The sequence below is a fragment of the Saccostrea cucullata genome, unplaced genomic scaffold (genome assembly GCF_032062105.1).
Source record: "Saccostrea cucullata isolate Sc308-1 unplaced genomic scaffold, CSIRO_AGI_Scuc_v1 ctg1201, whole genome shotgun sequence".
Classification (NCBI taxonomy): Eukaryota; Metazoa; Mollusca; class Bivalvia; order Ostreida; family Ostreidae; genus Saccostrea; species Saccostrea cuccullata.
Genome location: NW_026932430.1, coordinates 396,652 through 413,755, shown reverse-complemented (window position 1 = coordinate 413,755; position 17,104 = coordinate 396,652). Strand labels below are relative to the sequence as shown.

General features: G+C 33.3%; 1 long non-coding RNA gene and 1 pseudogene across 1 annotated transcript; one reads left to right on the top strand and one right to left on the bottom strand.

Moving 5' to 3' along the window:
* Positions 1-3,579: 3,579 nt before the first annotated feature.
* Positions 3,580-5,534, bottom strand: LOC134235130 (perlucin-like protein; annotated as a pseudogene).
* A 9,229-nt stretch (positions 5,535-14,763) lies between these two features.
* LOC134235129 (uncharacterized) lies at positions 14,764-16,030 on the top strand. Its single transcript, XR_009985338.1, has 2 exons — positions 14,764-14,832; positions 15,663-16,030. It is a non-coding gene; the product is annotated as an uncharacterized LOC134235129 (long non-coding RNA).
* Positions 16,031-17,104: the final 1,074 nt, after the last annotated feature.

The following is a 17,104-nucleotide window of genomic DNA, read 5'->3' as shown; positions in this document are numbered from 1 at the left end:
AATGTAAAAATTTTACCCTTGAGGCAGTCAGGAATGATAATAAATGGTGGGTGGCTTTTAGTAAGTCTACTGCCCCATTATAGTTGATGGTTTGAAGGTAGGGCAAACTAGTGTAGCTCAAATTTGACTTGTCGAAGATAAAATGTTAGCGTGTTCTTCTTTATCATTCAAGGACAAGACTAATGGGGTAAAACATGATTGAATGAGACATACAAATACCAGGAAGTTAATTCATTGACTATTTGATAATATTATACTTTTTTCTCAAATTTCCAAGGCATCTCCCTTTTTTTGATATGGCAATACCATTGATAAATCTAGCCTTCGCCTGTTACTGTACCGTATGTTAGGGTAACTTGAACATTTCAAGACGTGTGTTCTTTCTGAACAATTATACCATAAAAAGGAAAAAAAGGAATCTGAATACTGAAGAACACGACGGACAAACAAAAAGTAATTTTGTTTTTAACGTATTCCTCCTTATATCATTCTCTCACAATATTAAATCTGTATTTGGCGTATCTGGGCTAGATAAACTATAAAAAAGAGAGAGTGTTTATAGGTATGTATACATGATATTTTATTTACGTTAATATTAAGATTTTCAACGATTTGGAACTTGAATATTTAATGAAAATTTAAACTGCATTTTTGTAATTTTTTTGCAGTGGAGGTAAATAAATGGGTTATTTATTCATTTATTTAACATTTATATATCTTTCAAACACTATTGATTAAAATTGTGTAATTAACAGAACAAAACTATCCTTATATAAATGAAATATTTCGAGATAACGAACAGTATTCAAGATAAAAAGTCCATAAAACAATACAAAACAGGAGCAGAGCAAGCACAGACCTCCAAAACATCGGAGGAGGGATCAGGTGCCATGAAGGAGTGAGCATCGCTTGCCAAATGGTCACACCCACTGTGTGCCCCTTGTCATGACCGGGAAATAACGATACAATCCGTTGTCAATTCAGTGTGTAAACAATGGACTAACAATTGAAAAACTGCAGTATTTGACTCAGTGATGATGTGTATTTACTGACAAGGTTTAGATGACTTTAAACAAGATTGCTGCTATATTTGTTTCATCAACATATCTGTCAATGATTTACTTCGTTTTACAAATTGTACATACGTAGAGCATGCTCTTGCGTATCGAATCAACTGAGAGATATGAACTCCTTATGCAGGTAATGAAGTACATTCTGCATAATGCTACAAAAGTAAGGAAAGCGGACAATTGCAAAGTTAAAGTCATCACGTTTATCATCGAACTTGGTTGTTAGATTTCTATTAATGTCTTTTTTCAAGTAAAATATAAAAATGAAACAGATGTGTCAGACTCTGTAGTATCTTTAATTGTAAATCTATAAAAACAAATAAAGGTGTTTTTTTTTAATTTGTTTAATTGAACTTGAAAAATATGACACATACGGCTTTAATGCATTTAATTGATTACAGCTTTTGCATGAAGTTACCATAAACTTACATTATGTATAGCATACAACTAAGGATAGAAACTGAACATAGAATTGTGAATGGATGAGGTTCCGATCAACTTACCTTAAAATTAATTGTATCAAAATTCACATTTTTTCACACAGTTTTGCAGAAAGACTTTTATTCAAATATTTGAAGAACCCATACCACCAGGACCTTTTCTCATCTTTTTCTGAATGTTCTGTCAAAGGCGGTAAAACAAGTGATGTTTTTTTTTTAAATATAGCTCTTCGTTTTCTAGTTATCTTACTGGACTTCTAGATCAAAAACCTCAAAAAATATGAACAACTGATCTCTTGTCTGTTCACGGAATAGAATATACCCTTTGTGGGCTGATTTATGCTGGTAAAACCAAGGGTCCACTTAAAAGAATATCCCAGCATAAATTACTAAATTACAAATTAACAAGTGAGGCAGCAGCTTCTCCACAGACACCTTAATTTACCTGCTTACTCTTTTTTAAAAATAAAAGTTGGAATGGTAAAAAATATCTACCCTGAAACATATGGAGATAACGAACAGTATTCAATATCAAACGGTCATAAAACAATGCAAAATAGGAGCAGAGCAAACACAGACCTCCAAAACATCATCGTACTAATTGTATGTCCATTCCTGAGTTCACCTTCCATAGACATCGAAGAAGAATACTACATAGGAAAACTAGAACTGCTTTCCCATTTGGTAGAAATGACAATGTCGATAGTTGTTGGAAACCTTTCAAGTCAATGGTGTAGCAATTTAAAAGTGATAGTTTTTTCAACAGTTAAGCGAATTAGGCTGTTATAATGCTCTAGTAAGATAGTAGTTTTCTTTTTAAAGCATTCAACTAGAAATGACACGGTGTATTTTAGATGAAATTGAAATGTACAAAATTTTACAAGATGCCAATCGTTGCAGAATTTTAATGCAGACACTTCGTTGTGGTAATCTTGTTTATAAATGGTAAGGTGTAACCTAAATAGTGTGTCAATTTCTTCCAGATTTATTTGCAGATTGAACCTTGTTCTCTACCTTCATGTTTACCAGAAGGGAGGCATAAATTATTTATCAAAAATATTAACCACAAATGCGGGTTCAACATTCTTACTCCCCTTTCTTTTGTTTAATCTATCAATAAATTTTAATATATTTATAACAAATACATTTGAATAAATTACAATGAATGCTATATATATTAGAAAGAAAGTTAAATAATCATTTGATTTTTGGTCAGCAAGATATACTTCAATTTATATTATGACTTATTATAGAATACATAATCAGGAATATATATATTTTTGCATTGTCTACTATATATAAAGGAGTTTAATAATAAAGTTATAAATAGTTGATTTCCTTGTAGCCTTCATAAATAAAAACAACATTTTAGTCTTTGACCATAACGCTATGGTCCGAATGAAAATAAAACCATACACTGTAACGCTATAGTTCTGTAGCTAATTTAGACTAATCTACTGTTTGATATGAGATAAAATGAATGCTGGATTTATTCTAATTCATATTTGCAATCTGTATTGTATATATAATTGTTAATTAGTTCCCTTAATTAAGATGTAATTGAAAACTTTATTTTAATGTATTCCCTCTATTAGGAAAAACTTTTTATTTATTACATTGCCTTTCAAATTTTTAAAGTAACATTTTCATCCTTGCTTTGTAAAATATTTATAACTGTATTATTATGTCAGCAACCCTTTATATACATAAAAATATATATATTCCTGCAAAATAAACTTTTAATATAAATTGAAGTATCATATGGACATTGATGTATTTATTTTAATTTTTAGCGATTTTTTGAATATCATTTTCCAAAGTCCTTAATCTTTGATAATTTAACAATCCATGAACAAAATAGTATTATTCCTGTTTTTACTGTAATATTCCTGCCCAATGTTATACAATACCTGACGATTCACAAATGAACTGGAATTTAGCAGCACAGTGTGTCAATTTCTTCCACATTTATTTGCATATTTAACCTTGTTCTCTACCTTCATGTTTACCAGAAGGGAGGCACAAAGTATTTATCAAAAATAAACGACACAGACAAGTTCTTCCTCCTTTCTTTTTTTACTTATCCTCATTTTATTTTCAAATACATTAAGAATCTGTAAACCATCATGACTTTATCATTCCTCTACTTTGAAGAAGTTTAATGTAACAGTTGTTTTCCATGTTTCACTCAACAAAGTGAACCTAGAATGAAAATAAATAGTTACTGCATAATCATATATGTCTGTAGCCTTTTTTTGTAAATTATAACTTTAATTAGATGTCAAAACCGAACTGTCATCATAAATCAAAAGAAATTAATAACGGTATGTAAACTTTTAATTAAGCAAACTTATATGGACATTTATTTTTGTTTTTAGCGATTTTTTGAATATCATTTTCCAAAGTCCTTAATCTTTGATAATTTAACAAATCATGAACAAAAAAGTATTATTCCTGTATTATATTACTGCCCAATGTTATACAATACCTGACGATTCACAAATGAACTGGAATTTAGCAGCACAGTCTCCATCATCCCAGACTCCACTCTTGACAAAGTAGGAGCATTGGACTCCTTTATCTGGCCTCGGGACCAGTTAGAGAAGGTCGGAGTCTTACCGGTGGAGAACAGCTTCCATCTTCCCTCGGTACCCACATCGGAGTGATCGAGCCAAAACCGAACTGTCAACATCAAGCAAAAGAAATTAATAACGGTTTTTTTATAGTAATTTCTTAGTTGTTCTTCATAAAGATATTTTTATAGTATTTAGTTTATTTGATTGAAAAAATTGAATACCTTTAGGGAAGTTCTTCATTATCCATTGGTTTTCAAGTCTATCATCAATTTGGACTAGAGTAGCTCCATGTTCCCTACACACCATCTAATAATGATTGTTACAATTTGTGATCTATTTTGCTACGGAAACAGTCATTGTTTATATGCGGGATTTAATTCGGATAATTTCATATACTTGCGCTTCAAACCAATTGCGGCCTGGTTTGAAAATTTTGTAACAATGTCCCTTATACAATTTCCAACCACTTTTGCAGCCTATAAAACAACAGGGTAAAAGTCAGATAAAAACTAACATATGAAACAAAGATAAAGAGGAGGATTTAAAACATTTTTTTTATAATTTGTTTATAAAAATAATTATTATTAATTCTATAGCTACCTTTTATAATATTTCCCCCATTTTGAATCGAGTCTACACTATTTTGGATTTCTTTTAACTTGTCCATCATTTGATTTCCACATGTGCCCTCGCTGTTACATCCGTTAAATGTACATCCTTTGTCAGAACACTGTGTTTCGAACACGGCTGTCTGGAATAAAATTTGGAAAAAGTTTGTAGAATACATGTGAATATAACAAGATAATACTTGTAATAATTATAATATAAAGAGATATTGAGCAATGTGTCCTCAGACCTAATGTATGCTATAAACCACGAAAAAAAAAACACAGTTTAAAAACTTATTTTCTTTAAATCGCTTTAAATAATAAATTTCCATTTTTTAATTGTGTAATTAAGCAATTACACTGTACCTTTTAAGATCTATTGAATATCGTTGTTACTGATGTGAAAAAAGAGGGTATTTTGACTGACTGAATGTGACTAAGTAATACTCCGTCTGTCTGATTGAACATACGGATCAAGCATAGTGAAAGCTATATTAGCATGATAATTTTAATGGAAAAAAGCTTTGCCAACATTACACGTTTTCATGTCTTTAATTTGAAAACAGTATACAAGTAAATATCACAAGATAATAATAATTATGAAATAAAGGGATTTGATGCATTTTTCACATATTTGTTTTGTCTATAATACATTTGTTTTAGCTATATCACTTACCTTGATCAAACTGGTTTGATTTTGAACAGTTTTGAAAAGTTGATAATGAAGGTCTGCCAATTGTCTCTTTAAAACCTGCTGAGTTCTACAACAACCAAAGAGAACAACCAGAATAAGAGAGCCCACAGAAAACACCATTTTTAGATGCTTCATTGTATCTTCCAGTCAAAGACGGGTACTAGTATATTCGCTGAGAACAACCAGTATATACATGTGTATATATATATATATATATATATATATATATATATATATATATATATATATATATATATATATATATATATATATATATATATATATATATAGTAAAATGTGCACTTAGCAAACATCTGTCGGAACAATCACACAGTTGTAAATCTGCTACTTCAATTCATATTTAAATGTTGTCAAACAAATTTGGTAAGTACTTCGTATTATTTATTATTGTTCTGTGATGGCTTTATCTGTAACTGCAGTTGAATGTAAATATACATTTATGAAATATTTTTGTATCAAAACATTTTATGGCCTTTTGTCTAATTTTTTTATAACACTTCCTTTTAACAATTCTTAAGCCGAGTAACACTTTAACTTTTTTGTTAAAATCTAAACATTATTAACATTTACTCCTTTTGAAAATGCCTAGTGCTGCTTTTGAAAGGAGGATTATAGCAAGATTTCTTGCAAACAATTTCCGTTTCCTTTATATTAGTCGTATTTTATGCAAAGTATAAAAAAAATTGTGAAGATACATGTACACCTGTATAACTGAAAAAAAAAACCCAATCATTTTTGATGTTGTAAGTCATGTTAACAGTGCTGTTGTATAAATGATATAGTATATTTTGTTCTTTTGATTTTGAATAGAAACATATGGAGATAATGAACAGCACTCAAGATCAAAAATCCTATAAGTTAATAATACAAAATATAAGCAGATATTCGAATATAAATTTATGATTCGAATATTCTTTTTTAAGAGTACAAGCATTTAAATAAGAGAAAAACCTGACAAGCTTTATTAGAAATTGAATCAAAAATTCAAAATAAATAATGGATTACCTTAGGTGTGAAAAAGTATCAAAGTAATTTATTCATTTGTTCACTTAATTAGTGGTATAATAGTGTCCAGTACATACAATCCTTTGCTTGTATTGTAGGACACAGTTATACAGTAAACACATGGATCTCTTGTTTATGAAAATATTATTAAAACCATTATCAGAAAATTAATTAACAAAAAGTAATTGTTTTTAATTTTTCTCCGTTAGATAATTGTTCTGCTTGGTATAATTTTTTTCAGAGCTATCAGTGAAGATTTTAGTAAGATGATCAATTAATCTGGAACATGGTAAAGAATCTTTTGAATTTTAACAAAAATGTTACAATTTTTTTGTATACTCACATATATTTGATAACCTTTAAAAAAAATTATAATTTTATGCATTTACAAACTCGACATGAGTTTGTATTCCAAAATAATGACATAAAACCTATACTTTGACAAATTAGAGTGTATTTAAATATTTTATAATTCAAGATGTATTCTTAAAAAATCGTATATATTCAATACTCAAATCAATAAACTAATATCATTTACTGACAATTTTGACATCCCTTAACAATATATTTGAACTCTCACATTTAAGCATCAAAGAATTTTTTGATTGGGGAACCGTTCGGACAGAATGCCTATAGCGTCAGATATTAAGAAATCATATTCAGAATGTGAATTGAGTATTTAAATCAACTTCTCATTATTGAAATTTATGAAATTGTGAAAATGATTACCTTTTATATGTGTTAAATAATTTTTAAAACATTTTTCTTTTTATATAAATATTAATAATCATTTTAACCCCTAGCAACAAAAATCCGAAGTATCAAACTGCTTTGAGACTAACGCCCTAACCACAATGCTACATAGCTCATGACAAGCTTTTTACAAAAATATCGTTCCATCAATGAAAATTAAATCATTCTGACTTGTTTTTTAGAATTATTTTGATATATACATGTATATAGAAGCCTTTAAAATAAATGTATGTCAATATGCATATAAAGATTTGATTGCTTATTCTTTATTAATTGTAGAGAAGATTCTTTTTATATGGAATATTTATCGCACTGTAATGATGATTTTATGAGTTTGTACATTTCACATGCTGAATACTATCATTTAGTAAAAAAAAAAGTATTTCAAAAAAAAAAAGAAAGCGGATCGTTCGGGACCTCTCACAAGTGAAGTGAGAGACATAAACTCACGTATGCAGGTGATGGAACTATATTACTCTAAATGAAAATTATATGCAAAGATGAAGTCACATACATGTATTTATATATTCACATTAACGTCTTTTTACACAATGCATAGAATTTAACCTTTATTAAATACGTGTATGAAACAGATGTGACAGACTCTGTGGTATCTTTTATTTCAAGCTCACTGGGATATATCGTATCGACATAAGAATGGAAATTATCATTGTTAATTGACAATAAATCGAATACTGTTCGTTATCTCCATACACCAACATACCGGAACATCTCACATTTAAGCATTAAATTTTAAGTATTCAGGTTAATGGTTTGTTTCTATATGCTAATACAAATTTATAACATAAGAAATTTCACATTAATTTCTATTTTAGATCATCCCCAGTGACGTCAAACATATGAAAAATGCATAAAATTTAACGATACTTTCACAGGACTTTTACGAGAAGCGCTGACTTTTACAGTTAGCGAATTACTCCCACACTAGAACAGTGTACGGAAGCTCTTTTACGATATAAATATTTAGCTCAACATTTAATTTTAAAAAAAACGGGGTATTTCAAAGCACATATAAGTTGTCCTTGAAGAAAAAGACAACTATCCTACCCTCAACTCCCGGCCTTCACATGTTAGTGCCCCTAACAACACTAGGGGCACTACCATTGACCACTAGGAAGGTTATCTTAGATACTATCAATTCTGTACCTCCGTACATGATATAGGTTTAAATGTCCAAGTAAACAGTCAACTGTCAAATTCAGTGCTTCTTGTAAAAGTCCAATGGTCGAGAACACTACCTTATATGGAAGGCAATTTTTCAACACGTGACGATATCTTCGTCACACCCATTCGCCAATCAAGTGAATGAGTCCCAAAGCCAATTGCAACTTCTCGGGCCTTTCCGACTAGCGGAAAAACGACCCCGAATGTATATGGTAGACGCCATGACAACCCTCCCTTTTCACGATCTTTGAAATAAATGCATCGAGACCTTTTATCTGTGGAATATGGAGTTTAACTTTATTCAATGTAATGATATTACCTAAAAATTACTATAGATCGAACTTCTAACTCCGTCTATCCTATATTTGAATAAACAGGAAATGTATAAATTTTTAACATCCGGTGATGTTTGTTTTTCCGACCTCTGACGGAAAGACCCGAGATGATGCGATTGGTCCCAAAGCATGACACTCTACTTCGTGTTTACGATTCAATGGCGACACGTGGTTTTCGTCGGTTTCTGCATAATATTCACTTCGTTACCGGAAGAACCGAGATCTTCTTTTAAATTATCACTTTTTAAGTCCGAAATTGAAAGACATTGCTCCATGCTCACATTTAATACTGGAGTTGTTTTAGATGGTTAATAGTTGTTTCGAAAGTTCGAATAATGTGAAAACGCTTTGATGTTTGCATGTACATTAAAAACTTTTTGATAATATTTAAGGGCTAAATAATAATAGCGCACCTCGTGCTGCTGTCTAAAACTATGTGCACGTATATCACGTGAAAAAAACTCAATGCTTTATCGACACAATAGCACTACATGTACGTCTCTTCGAACAATGGTATAGGCCGATGTATTATAAGTTGATATAAAGCTTCATAAAGCAAATTTTGTAAATGTGAGCATAGAAATGAAAGATTATACATCATTTTAAATATTTCTTTCATAAATCTCAAAAAAGAACTGAAAATAAGTTTCCAAGGGACAATTCAAGTTGGCCTTTATTTTCAACACAGCTGAGTACTTGTAGTAGCCCACAATGCATTGCGACTCATTCTTCAGGGGGTAGATAGCTATTTACATGCAAATTTATGCTGACGTCAGAAAATCTAGTGGTCTCGACCTGTTTCAAATATTCTATATTATACAGGCGCGGATCCAGAAATTTTTGAAAGGGGAGGTTGAAGTATTTTTCAAAAGGGGGGGGGGGGGGGGTTAAAGGCGAAAACAGTTAAAACGTATGTTGTACACATATATATAGTTAAATAACTCAATAGAATATCGATACAGGGTGGAGTATGGTTTTTGAAAGTGGGACGTTGATCAATCTGGGAAACACTTGTATACATTACCAGAAAGTTTTTGAAAAAGAAAGGAAAATAAATCTCCGAACCTGAAAATCCTATTTTGTAAAGGGAGGGGGTTTTATTTTGTTTTTACAACCGAATTTCTTTATATATTACAACATTAGCCTTTCACCTTACATTTTCTTTAGTAAAAACACAGAAAAAAATTTGAACTTTCTTATTTCTCTTTCTTTTTTGCAAATCCAGAGGGGGGGGGGGGGGTTGCAACCCCCGTAACCCCCCCCCCTCTGGATCCGCCACTGTTATATTATGCCATTGTGCACCTCTTATTTTACAATTTGATCTGACACTTATTTTGGGTCTTCCAGAGCAAATTATTGACTTTGCCATTATAATCAAATGGGAGGCGAGGGGGGAGGGTCGTTTAGTTAGCTCATTGCTCACATTACCTCTAGGTCTTTTTTGGGACCTTTTTCATTAAATTTAAACGGTACTTGTAATTTGAAATTAGTTACGCATATTTGATAGCTTTAATATACAATGTCACTAAAATGTATTTACTATGCGTACGTCTGTCTTTGTGTCTTTTTTCTACACACTTGCAGATATTCAGCAGATTTTTTGTGTATAACTTAATTTTGATAAGTTATAATCAAGTTTGTATTTCAATTAATACTGAGTATATGGCATTTTCAATTTTTATCGGGAACCAGTTTTCACTTGCTGGTATACGTAGGGATTTGTTTTGCTAATGCAATACTGTCAGATTGATTACATGTGTATTATTCCCCTACCGCTGAAACCAAAGAGGTTTAGGTTTCCTCTGAGTATGTCCGTCTTGTTGTCTGTCCGTCCGTCTAGCTGTCCCTCCGTCTGTCTGTCAGTCTGTCTCACTCGGTTTTCCGCATTTTTTTCTTGACGCTTGCAGATATTAACTTAAGCTAATTTTTGATATGTGAGTGTATCTCGTTTCGTATCAATGATTTTTTACGGATATACGACCTATTCAGTATTTCTAGGTTTTCCACATTTTTTAAATGCTTGCAGACATTGAACTTATGTTTGGTCTTAACTTACCTTGATGGGTTTTAGATGAAGTTTGCATTTCGTTCCGCTTCATAGATTTTTGACAGAATTATATCATTTTCAATTTCTAACGGGAACAGGATTATACTTGCTGTAGCGGACTAGTACATGTATTGCTTATTCAATACTCTCGGAATGCTAGTTATTTTTGTCCTTTTGTGATGAAATAAAATTGTTGGGTACTCTCTGTGATACTATTATACGCAGTTTGCGCGTTTACTCCATTTGTCATTTTAATTCTAACTATTAAAGCAATACAAATATACGGAGCAGAGCAAACACAAACCTCTAAATACATCAGAGGTGGGATGAGGTGCCATGGAGGAGTGAGCATCCCCTGCCGACCGGTCACACCCGCCGTGTACTCCTTGTCATGATCGGGCAACCGGGAAAATCCGTTGACAATTCAAAGTGTAATCATTAATGGTCTAACAATTGGTAAGAGTATGAGGTCTGTCAATTTTTGACTTCATGATTATAAGATTAATTGTACTTGCTGACAAGGTCATTGTATCGGCCAGAGAACTTGCGAAATGATGACTTTGAAACAAAACCGTTAATATCAAATAACTTGCCTTGTTTTGGAAATTGTTGGTACAAAGAGCATGCTGTAGCGTATCGAATCAACTGGGAAATATAAACCCCATATGCTGGTGATAAGGGTTTATTTCTACACAAGTAAGGGAAGTTGATGGTCATCACTTTATCATAAAGACTGCATTAGATTTTCATTAACATCTTTTTAGCTCACCTGAGCCGAAGGCTCAAGTGAGCTTTTCTGATCAAAATTTGTCCGTTGTCTGTCGTTGTCATTGTAGTCGTTGTTGTCGTCGTCGTCGTAAACTTTTCACATTTTCATCTTCTTCTCAAGAACGACTGGGCCAATTTCAACCAAACTTGCCACAAAGTATCCTTAGGTGAAGGGGATTCAAGTTTGTTCAAATGAAGGGCCACACTCTTTTCCAAGGGGAGATAATCATGAATTAGAGAAAAATTAATGGCATTTAAAAAAAAATCTTCTTCTCAAGAACCACTGGGCTAGGAAAGATGAAAATCATGTGGAACCATCCTAAGGTAGTATAAATTCAAGTTTGTTCAAGTCATGACCCCCGGGGGTAGGGTGGGGCCAACATGGCCGATCAAAGTTTAACATAGGCGTATATAGGAAAAAACTTTTAAAAAATCTTCTTCTAAAGAACCACTGGGCCAGGAAAGATGAAACTCGTGTGGAACCATCCTCAGGTAGTGTAGATTCAAGTTTGTTCAAATCATGACCCCCGGGGGTAGGGTGGGGCCAAAATGGCCGATCAAAGTTTTACATAGGAATACCGGGTATATAGGAAAAATCTTTAAAAATCTTCTTCTCAAGAACCACTGGGCTAGGAAAGATGAAACTCATGTGGAATCATCCTTGGGTAGTGTAGATTCAAGTTTGTTCAAATCATGACCCCCTGGGGTAGGGTGGGGCCAAAAATATTTGGGGATCAAAGTTTTACATAGGAATACCGGGTATATAGGAAAAATCTTTAAAAATCTTCTTCACAAGAACCACTGGGCTAGGAAAGATGAAAATGATGTGGAACCATCCTTGGGTAGTGTAGATTCAAGTTTGTTCAAATCATGACCCCCTGGGGTAGGGTGGGGCCAAAAAGGGGGATCAAAGTTTTACATAGGAATACCGGGTATATAGGAAAAATCTTTAAAAATCTTCTTCACAAGAACCACTGGGCTAGGAAAGATGAAAATCATGTGGAACCATCCTCAGGTAGTGTAGATTCAAGTTTGTTCAAGTCATGACCCCCTGGGGTAGGGTGGGGCCAACATGGCCGATCAAAGTTTTACATAGGCGTATAAAGGAAAAAACTTTTTAAAAAATCTTCTCAAGAACCACTGGGCCAGGAAAGATGAAACTCATGGAACCATCCTCAAGTAGTGTAGATTCAAGTTTGTTCAAATCATGACCCCCGGGGGTAGGGTGGGACCAAAATGGCCGATCAAAGTTTTACATAGTAATATATAGGAAAAATCTTTAAAAATCTTCTTCACAAGAACCACTGGGCTAGGAAAGATGAAACTCATGTGGAACCATCCTCAGTTAGTGTAGATTCAAGTTTGTTCAAGTCATGACCCCCTAGGGTAGGGTGGGGCCAACATGGCCGATCAAAGTTTTACATAGGCGTATATAGGAAAAAACTTTTTAAAAAATCTTCTTCTCAAGAACCACTGAGCCAGGAAAGATGAAACTCATGTGGAACCATCCTCAGGTAGTGTAGATTCAAGTTTGTTCAAGTCATGACCCCCTAGGGTAGGGTGGGGCCAACATGGCCGATCAAAGTTTTACATAGGCGTATATAGGAAAAAACTTTTTAAAAAATCTTCTTCTCAAGAACCACTGAGCCAGGAAAGATGAAACTCATGTGGAACCATCCTCAGGTAGTGTAGATTCAAGTTTGTTCAAATCATGACTCCCGGGGGTAGGGTGGGACCAAAATGGCCGATCAAAGTTTTACATAATACATAGGAATATATACGAAAAACTTATAAAATCTTCTTTTCAAGTACTTTAAAGCCATGATTAGAGATATTTATATGGAATCATCCTCGGGTGTTGTAGATTCTATTTTGTTCAAATTAGGTCCCCTGGGGGTAGGGTGGGGCTAAAATGGCTTGTCAAAGTTTTATGTAGGATAAATAGGGAAATCTTTAAAATTATCTTCTTAAGAACTTCAAAGCCATGATTAGAGATATTTATATGGAATCATCCTCAGGTAGTGTAGATTCTAGTTTGTTCAAATTACAACCTCCAGGGATAGGATGGAGCCAAAATGGGGGATCCAAGTTTTACATTAAAATATATTTTAAAAGTCTTCTTATCAAGAATAGCAAAGTCATGATTAGTGGTAATTATAGTATTTATATGGAAGCATTCTCAGGTATTGTAAAATTTAATTTTTTTCAAATCATAACTCCCAAGGGTAGGGTGGGGCCACAATGGTGGATCAAAGTTTTACATAGAAAAATAAAGGGAAGAATCCCAAGAACAGAAAAGCTATGTTTAGTCACATTGGCGTGTAAGCATCCTCATGTATTGAAGATTTAAACTTGTTCAAATCATGGCCCTTTCAGGGAGGGAGGAAAACAATGGGGAATCAAATTCAAATTATTACGAAATAATATATAGGAACAAAATGTTTAAAGAAGAGGTCTTTTTATCAATAACAGCAAAGTCATATGCTGTATTGATATGAAGGCATTCTCAAATATTATTAAAATTGAAGCCCCCCCCCCACCTCACCTAAGTAAACTTTTAGTTCTGATCTGATATGTGCTTTTTCCTAGCCGATGTGCTCAGGTGAGCGATGTGGCCCCTGGGCCTCTTGTTTTTTATCTAGTAAATATGAAACAGATTTCAGATTCTGTAGTATCTTTTCATTTATTTCAAGTTCACTGGGATATTTAGAATTGACATATGAGTGGAAGTAAAATTACCTGTCGATATATCTAAGTATATGAGAAGAATACTTTAAGTAATTCTCGCCCATCTAATTATTTAACAAATCAGTGTTTCACCTGAAAATAGGAATTCAATTTGAAAAACAACTAAAAGAAGTTGGTCAACCAGAACTGAAAAACATGTGGAATTAAATAAGTTGGATAATTAAGGTCTATCTGACATAGGCCGGTAGGTCGATTACCCAGTGTCTGGAGAAGGGAAGAATTTCTAGAGAGTTCATGACCCAAGCGTTACACGTCATTCGGCCACGTTGCCTGCTCTGTCATCCCTTCTTATGGTAGACACTTGTGATTTTAATTTCCTTTCATAATGATTAAGTGAATGATTGCCATTTGTCCTTGTGTACGGCACCTGCCTGGGAGACATCACTGAATACTGAAGCGTTCCTTGATTCATCAGTCTCCCCTAAAATGAGACGAGCACTTAGCAGCTTTCATGGAATCGCTCCTACGTGATGGATACGGCAATTGCAAGCCGGTCAGCTATATAAGGGACCTATACTCTCTGTTCTTCCTCCATTGTTCTAGAGAGTTAAGATCCAGAGAACTAAGGGACAATCTTTTTGTGTGAGTATCTTTTACAACATTCTAATAAAATACTATGACTTGCTAAAACCTGCTAAAAGTAAATGTATGGTGCTCAGTTATTATTTTCTTTTTATGGTCATTGGCTAGTGGTCGCTGTGATTAACTTTTTGATTTTAATGAAATCTGCAATGTAGTTGAAGTTAGAGTAAAATTTTTTTTAATGATCTTAAAATCTTCAGTTTACTTTTAGGCCTTACTGTATTTGTAACTTGTGTGATTTGCTGTATAACAATCAATGTACCGGTATTTTACTTCGCGATATCTAAGACGCGATGTTTCTCTAACATGCGTAAAATAATTTGGACATACATATACTGATAAAGTTCCATTTTGGATTTTGGACCCATATAAAATGATCTGGAGAAAGTGTGTCGCTTTCGAAATCAAAATTAAGAAGCAAAAATCCGGAAGAAAATTTTTCTACGTGATGCCTTAGAACATGTAGATGTATATGGATGAGGATAATAATTAAGTATTTGCTGATCATTATTCAGTAAAGAATTCTAACTAATTCTTTGAGTCATCTTTTGATAAGACAAATGTATAATTCTGGATACAACTTGGTATTCCTAAAAACTAAGTGATTTTTTGGAAAATGTTAATGGATTTTTGTTTTTTCTGTTGCAGGGGAATAAAATAGTTCCCCAAGTTCGCGCACCATGACATTTCCTATAAAGAATGGCTTGAATTCTTACTATATGATAGTTTTCAAAGATTTGATCCATGGAAAACTCCCAGCTAAGGAGACTTGGGTTTTCAAATACAAATATAATATATCACACGCATTTTCCTTTTATTTTATATCTCAGGTCACCAAGGAATCAGAATGAAGACCCTGTTTGTCCTAGCGGCTGTCGCTGTTTTCAGTGGTGTGGTGTCTAGTCAAAAATACATCTCAGTAGACGGTAAATTGCCATGTAAACCGTGCAACCATGACGACATTCCTCTTGGACAATTTAAATTGTTAAACCCAATCTGTGGGCCTTGTGGTGAAATGTACGGGCCATCTTTTGAATTCTGCTGTATGTGTGACCGGAAGATCAGACGCGCATGCGAAGAAGCCATCCGGAAGTAGGAATAAAAGAACGGAATTTTAAAAATCCTTTGTCAAACAATTTTTACACAGAGTGTGTTTGATCTCAGTAGTAGTTTGCAATAAAAATATTTTTTATTAAAATTATTCTTGTGTTTTGAAAGGTTTATAATAAGACCTACGATTCGTTTATGCATCAATTCATTTTCTCTAGAAATTAAAACATTTACTATTGTTTGCAGCTAACTGTAAAGTTTCACATTACTTCACGATCTTTTTCGTCAGATGCATCCAGCGTAAACAATTCACGTAATTGGTCAACTCAAATTATCAACTTTGACATGGATATAGTCTGTTGCACGAGCAACCAATCAGGGATAAGAAGAAAGTTCCAGTGGTAAAGCTTGCGGTTAGGAGGCGTGTACAATTTACCTTGAGAGCAGCTGTCAACTAGATCGTGACGTAAAACTTTACAGTCGACTGCAAACAATAGTATCAGTTTTATTACTTCCAGACCTTCCGACGAGCGAAAAAAGCAATACAATAATTAAGGTACCAAAAATAGGATCAACAACGCCCATCTACATTAGCTTGTTACGTATTATTCCAATCTCAAATTTTTGACAAAAGCCTTACCATTTCGTTTCGATACAACCAAGCCGACTGAGCTGACCATGTAAACTTCGTTTATACAACAAGAAATTTACTAAATTGATTATACGAGTTCTTCTGTAACTTTATGTACTGTTAGAAAAGGGTATACGTAATCTACATTTTTTTAATTTAGTTTCTTTTTAATTTATCACATTTTCCATAAAAATATATCGTGGAGAAATGCTAAAGGCGAAGAAAACCTGCAAGGATCGATCTAAAAAAAAAACCCACTGATCTATAAACAATGCATATATGTGGAAATGGAATAAAACACGGATCCCGGAAATTCTACATGTGGGATCAGGTGCCTAGACAATCGGCAATCCTCGGCTGACTCCGCTACGCTCCATTCAAACCTCGGATGTGATTGGTGGAGGAATACGCAACAGATCCTTACATTTCTCCGCCGGAAACTGCCTTATCACTCATTTCATATTTCGCTCTGCATAACGTTCTTCGAAAATGTTTCTTAATTTGTGAAATTCTTTATCGTAAACAGGTTTTGATTCATCCTCATGTTAATAGGCTTTGAAAGCAAGAAAAAACTGTTGTGTGTACCACAAA